General features: G+C 43.7%; 1 protein-coding gene across 7 annotated transcripts in view; it reads right to left on the reverse strand.

Moving 5' to 3' along the window:
* The window catches only part of LOC120066465 (neuronal cell adhesion molecule-like), a 108,376-nt gene extending 101,793 nt beyond the window's left edge, over positions 1-6,583 (reverse strand). For 6 of the 7 annotated variants that reach the window (XR_005478773.1, XM_039017859.1, XM_039017856.1 and 3 more), the window contains exon 1: positions 6,430-6,583. The gene's annotated coding sequence lies outside the window, so the exon portion shown is untranslated. Of the gene's footprint in view, positions 1-407; positions 428-6,429 lie in introns of those variants that run through there. The other variant, XM_039017854.1, reaches the window with a different exon arrangement.
* Positions 6,584-6,801: the final 218 nt, after the last annotated feature.

Genomic DNA, 6,801 nt, shown 5'->3' on the forward strand with positions numbered 1-6,801 from the left:
GTTAAGTTTAGGCATTAACTCAGAATGGTTAAGGTATGGGTTAAGGTTAGGCATTAACTCAGAATGGTTAAGGTATGGGTTAAGATTTAGGCATTAACTCAGAATGGTTAAGGTATGGGTTAAGGTTAGGCATTAACTCAGAATGGTTAAGGTATGGGTTAAGGTTAGGCATTAACTCGGAATGGTTAAGGTATGGGTTAAGGTTAGGCATTAACTCAGAATGGTTAAGGTATGGGTTAAGGTTAAGGATTAACTCAGAATGGTTAAGGTATGGGTTAAGGTTAAGGATAGGCTTCAAACTGAAATCTTTAAAAAACGTTATATTGCTGGATTCAAACACGCAACCTTTGACACCAGAGGCAGATGCTTACACACATCCGCAACGCTTTAGCAAAAGCGAAACCTACTTGAAGGTAGCAGCGCTCAATGTTGCCCCTAGTGCCCGGTTTCCACGTCATCTTCCGACGTCCTCAGACATGGATGGACGTCGAATACTGACTTGTATTACGGTGACTTGGCTGAGGCCACATGCAGGCTACAGACAGACAGACAGACAGACAGACAGACAGACAGACAGACAGACAGACAGACAGACAGACAGACAGACAGACAGACAGACAGACAGACAGACAGACAGACAGACAGACAGACAGACAGACAGACAGACAGACAGACAGACAGACAGACAGACAGACAGACAGACAGACAGAGAGTGAGGAGGAGTGGGTACAAAGGAGGACTAGTGGGCTACAGAATGTTTCATAGGGAGAGAGGCACAATGCATAGAATACTCCTGTGCCAAAAGCAGTCAGTTGGTAAGAGAGTGGTGCTAGCAGCACTTCCAAGGGAGAGGCACAATGCCTTAAGTAGTTCAGAGCATAAACCACTCTGTTCCCATTTGAAATCACTCCCCCAAACTGCAACAACATTCTGCCATTATCCTACCACCATGCAATCACTGTGTGAACTGAATGGCAATAACTAAGACACCACTTTTTTTTTAAATTCTACATGGGAAATCTGTGTGCCAAAAGCACCCACTCAAACGCTCTCCCACTTCAGTTCTAACCCTCCTAAACACTACATTACCATATTCCCACCATCCTGCTTTTACACTACCTGCAGACGAGCAATTACTATGACACAAGCACAAGAGAGACATAGAGAGAGACAGAAAGAGAGAGAGACAGAGAGAGAAACAGAGGCAGAGAGAGATACAGAGGCAGAGAGAGAAACGGAGAGAGAAACGGAGAGAGAGACAGAGAGACAGAGATACACAGAGAGAGAGAGATAGAGAGAAATAGAGAGAGACAGAGAGGCAGAGAGAGACAGAGAGAGAAACAGAGGCAGAGAGAGATACAGAGGCAGAGAGAGAGACGGAGAGAGAGACAGAGAGAGACAGAGAGACAGAGATACACAGAGAGACAGAGATACACAGAGAGAGAGAGAGAGACAGAAATATAGAGACAGAGATACACAGAGAGACAGAGAGACAGAGATACACAGAGAGAGAGAGAGAGAGAGAGAGAGACGGAGAGAGAGACAGAGAGAGACAGAGAGACAGAGATACACAGAGAGACAGAGATACAGAGAGAGAGAGAGAGAGAGACAGAAATAGAGAGAAATATAGAGAGACAGAGAGGCAGAGAGACGCAGAGAGAGAGATTACTTCATTTGGCACGACGGCCTGCTATACAAATTGATGGAAAGTGGTGTTGGGGGAAAAACATACGACATTATAAAATCCATGTACACAAACAACAAGTGTGTGGTTAAAATTGGCAAAAAACACATACATTTCTTTCCACAGGGCCGTGGGGTGAGACAGGGATGCAGGTTAAGCCCCACCCTCTTCAACATATATATCAACAAATTGGCGAGGGCACTAGAACAGTCTGCAGCATCCGGCCTCACCCTACTAAAATCTGAAGTCAAATGTCTACTGGTTGCTGATGGGCACTGATAGTAAATCTCAGTAAGACAAAAATCAAGGTAGCCTTGTCAAATAATTAACCGTTACTCTCTTGCGGGAATTCCACTAACGGTCCGTATGTAGCCAAACGTAGCTGCTGCTCATGTTGGTATCTGTACTGATGGTGCAAAAGCCATGACAGGGAGACATAGTGGAGCGGTAACGCACACACACGCAGTTGCTCCCGACGCCACCTGGGTACACTGCAGCATCCACCGAGAGGCTCTTGTTGCCAAGGGAATGCCTGACAGTTTGAAAGACGTTATGAACACTACAGTGAAAATGGTTAACTTTGTTAAGTCAAGGCCCCTGAACTCTCGTGTATTTTCTGCACTATGCAATGATATGGGCAGCGACCATGTAACGCTTTTACAACATACAGAAGTACGCTGGTTATCAAGTGGCAAAGTATTGCTTTTTTTTTATTGAGAGACAAGTTTAAAGTTTTCTTTACTGACCATAATTTTCACTTGTCTGACCGCTTGCATGACGACGAGTTTCTCACACGACTGGCCTATCTGGGTGATGTTTTTTCTCGCCTGAATGATCTGAATCTAGGATTACAGGGACTCTCCACAACTATATTCAAGGTGCGGGACAAAATTGAGGCTATGATATGAGAGAGAGAGAGAGAGAGAGAGAGAGAGAGAGAGAGAGAGAGAGAGAGAGAGAGAGAGAGAGAGAGAGAGAGAGAGAGAGAGAGAGAGAGAGAGAGAGAGAGAGAGAGAGAGAGAGAGAGAGAAAGAGAGAGAGAGAGAGAGAGAGAGAGAGAGACCACACCTTCTTAATGAGAGTGTTGTGTTAGTTTTTTCTCAAGGCTGTGTGTCTCCTACAAATGTCGGATCTTAATTTGACCCCTTTCACATTGTATACAAACACAGCTGGAAGCGATGTTGGTATACAATGCACACTGTACTTACATTGCACGTTATGTAGGCTACACAACCAAGTCCTAGATCCAGTCTCATGTCAGAATTAGACGTTCATCCATGTTTCTCAAATGTCAAATTTCGAAGTTATTACGAACGTCAAGTTAAGGTTAGGTATTAACTACGATTTTTTTAAGGTTAGCGTTAAGTTTAGGCATTAACTCAGAATGGTTAAGGTATGGGTTAAGGTTAGGCATTAACTCAGAATGGTTAAGGTATGGGTTAAGATTTAGGCATTAACTCAGAATGGTTAAGGTATGGGTTAAGGTTAGGCATTAACTCAGAATGGTTAAGGTATGGGTTAAGGTTAGGCATTAACTCGGAATGGTTAAGGTATGGGTTAAGGTTAGGCATTAACTCAGAATGGTTAAGGTATGGGTTAAGGTTAAGGATTAACTCAGAATGGTTAAGGTATGGGTTAAGGTTAAGGATAGGCTTCAAACTGAAATCTTTAAAAAACGTTATATTGCTGGATTCAAACACGCAACCTTTGACACCAGAGGCAGATGCTTACACACATCCGCAACGCTTTAGCAAAAGCGAAACCTACTTGAAGGTAGCAGCGCTCAATGTTGCCCCTAGTGCCCGGTTTCCACGTCATCTTCCGACGTCCTCAGACATGGATGGACGTCGAATACTGACTTGTATTACGGTGACTTGGCTGAGGCCACATGCAGGCTACAGACAGACAGACAGACAGACAGACAGACAGACAGACAGACAGACAGACAGACAGACAGACAGACAGACAGACAGACAGACAGACAGACAGACAGACAGACAGACAGACAGACAGACAGACAGACAGACAGACAGACAGACAGACAGACAGACAGACAGACAGACAGACAGGTAGGACCATTATATACAGTGGAAGTCGGAAGTTTACATACACCTCAGCCAAATAAATTTAACTCAGTTTTTCACAATTCCTGACATTTAATCCTAGTAAAAATGCCCTGTCTTAGCTCAGTTAGAATCACCACTTTATTTTAAGAATGTGAAATGTCAGAATAATAGTAGAGAGAATGATTTATTTCAGCTTTTATTTCTTTCATCGCATTCACAGCGGGTCAGAAGTTTACATACACTCAATTAGTATTTGGTAGCATTGCCTTTAAATTGTTTAACTTGGGTCAAACGTTTTGGGTAGCCTTCCACAAGCTTCCCACAATAAGTTGGGTGAATTTTGGCCCATTCCTCCTGACAGAGCTGTTGTAACTGAGTCTGGTTTGTAGGCCTCTTTGCTCGCACACAGTATCATTACCAGCCTCCTCTCTCTCTAACACAGTATCATTACCAGCCTCCTCTCTCTCTCTCTCTAACACAGTATCATTACCAGCCTCCTCTCTCTCTAACACAGTATCATTACCAGCCTCCTCTCTCTCTCTCTCTAACACAGTATCATTACCAGCCTCCTCTCTCTCTCTCTCTAACACAGTATCATTACCAGCCTCCTCTCTCTCTCTAACACAGTATCATTACCAGCCTCCTCTCTCTCTCTAACACAGTATCATTACCAGCCTCCTCTCTCTCTCTGACACAGTATCATTACCAGCCTCCTCTCTCTCTCTCTCTCTAACACAGTATCATTACCAGCCTCCTCTCTGTCTCTCTCTCTAACACAGTATCATTACCAGCCTCCTCTCTCTCTCTCTCTCTCTAACACAGTATCATTACCAGCCTCCTCTCTCTCTCTCTCTAACACAGTATCATTACCAGCCTCCTCTCTCTCTCTCTCTCTCTCTCTAACACAGTATCATTACCAACCTCCTCTCTCTCTCTCTCTCTAACACCGTATCATTACCAGCCTCCTCTCTCTCTCTCTCTCTAACACAGTATCATTACCAGCCTCCTCTCTCTCTAACACAGTATCATTACCAGCCTCCTCTCTCTCTCTAACACAGTATCATTACCAGCCTCCTCTCTCTCTAACACAGTATCATTACCAGCCTCCTCTCTCTCTCTCTCAAACACAGTATCATTACCAGCCTCCTCTCTCTCTAACACAGTATCATTACCAGCCTCCTCTCTCTCTAACACAGTATCATTACCAGCCTCCTCTCTCTCTCTCTAACACAGTATCATTACCAGCCTCCTCTCTCTCTCTCTAACACAGTATCATTACCAGCCTCCTCTCTCTATCACAGTATCATAATCAGCCTCCTCTCTCTCTAACACAGTATCATAATCAGCCTCCTCTCTCTCTCTCTCTAACACAGTATCATTACCAGCCTCCTCTCTCTCTAACACAGTATCATTACCAGCCTCCTCTCTCTCTCTAACACAGTATCATTACCAGCCTCCTCTCTCTCTCTAACACAGTATCATTACCAGCCTCCTCTCTCTCTCTAACACAGTATCATAATCAGCCTCCTCTCTCTCTAACACAGTATCATAATCAGCCTCCTCTCTCTCTAACACAGTATCATAATAAACCTCCTCTCTCTCTAACACAGTATCATTACCAGCCTCCTCTCTCTCTCTAATACAGTATCATTACCAGCCTCCTCTCTCTCTTTAACACAGTATTATAATCAGACTCCTCTCTCTCTCTCTCTCTCTCTAACACAGTATCATAATAAACCTCCTCTCTCTCTAACACAGTATCATTACCAGCCTCCTCTCTCTCTCTAACACAGTATCATAATAAACCTCCTCTCTCTCTAACACAGTATTATAATCAGACTCCTCTCTCTCTCTCTCTAACACAGTATCATTACCAACCTCCTCTCTCTCTAACACAGTATCATTACCAACCTCCTCTCTCTCTAACACAGTATCATAATCAGACTCCTCTCTCTCTAACACAGTATCATAATCAGACTCCTCTCTCTCCTAACAGTATCATTACCAGCCAAAGAGGACGAGAAAGAATTGTATCCATCACACTTTCATTCATGAATTTACATTAAGGGAACGTGACTCCATAACTCAGAGCTACGAGTGTTTCTCTCCCACACAACCCTCCATCATCATAATAATAATAATAATGAGTTGATATTCAGCAACAACAAAAAAAACAATGACATTTTGAGATATGCTGCTTGTGGAAATCCAGGGTATTCAGAATCCTAACGACACCGTGAAAAACGCCTTCAGAGAAGAAAACATTATGCCAAGCACGAACTACTAACTCAAAGCATACAGAATGTACTCAAGTAATCTGTAAATAGTCTATGTTTTCAATAGATAACATTACAGGTCAATGACGCCAAAGGCCCCAAGAACCCGCTGAGGTTACATTACATTGACTCATCACATACACTGCTGCTACTGTTTATCTATCCTGTTGCTCAGTCACTTTATTTCTAGGTATATTTACATATCTACCTCAATTACCTCGTACCCCTGCACATCGACTCGGTATTACTACTTTTATTATTACGTTTTATTACTTTTCTATTATTTCTCTATTTTGTTTCTCTCTGTATTGTTGGGAAGGGCCCCGTAAGTAACCATTTCACTGTTCGTCTACACCTGTTGTTTTACGAAGCATGTGAAAAATAACATTAGATTTTACAGTACCTGTCTCTCTGCTGCGGTCTGCAAGAACAAATCTTCCCAGAGTTTGTGTGTGTGTCCGATGTGTGTGTGTGTGTGTCCAGTGTGTGTGTCCTGTGTGTGTGAAAGAGCAAAGTTCCCAGTGGCTGTGTATACCACGTTGTGTTTGTCTGGTGGAACTAACACTGCTAGAGGAACAGTGAGAGCGAGGGGGCATGTTTTACAGACACACCCACCTCCGCCTCGCCTCCTCCTCCTCAAACCTGTACCCCTCCCTGACGCTCCTCCCTCCCTCCCTGACCCTCCTCCCTCCCTACCTCCCTCCCTCCCTCCTACTCTCACAGTGGGATTAAAACAACCCTTTGTCTCTCTACAATAGGGGTTAAACATTTCCTG

This window comes from Salvelinus namaycush, chromosome 21, assembly GCF_016432855.1.
Source record: "Salvelinus namaycush isolate Seneca chromosome 21, SaNama_1.0, whole genome shotgun sequence".
NCBI classification, from domain to species: Eukaryota; Metazoa; Chordata; class Actinopteri; order Salmoniformes; family Salmonidae; genus Salvelinus; species Salvelinus namaycush.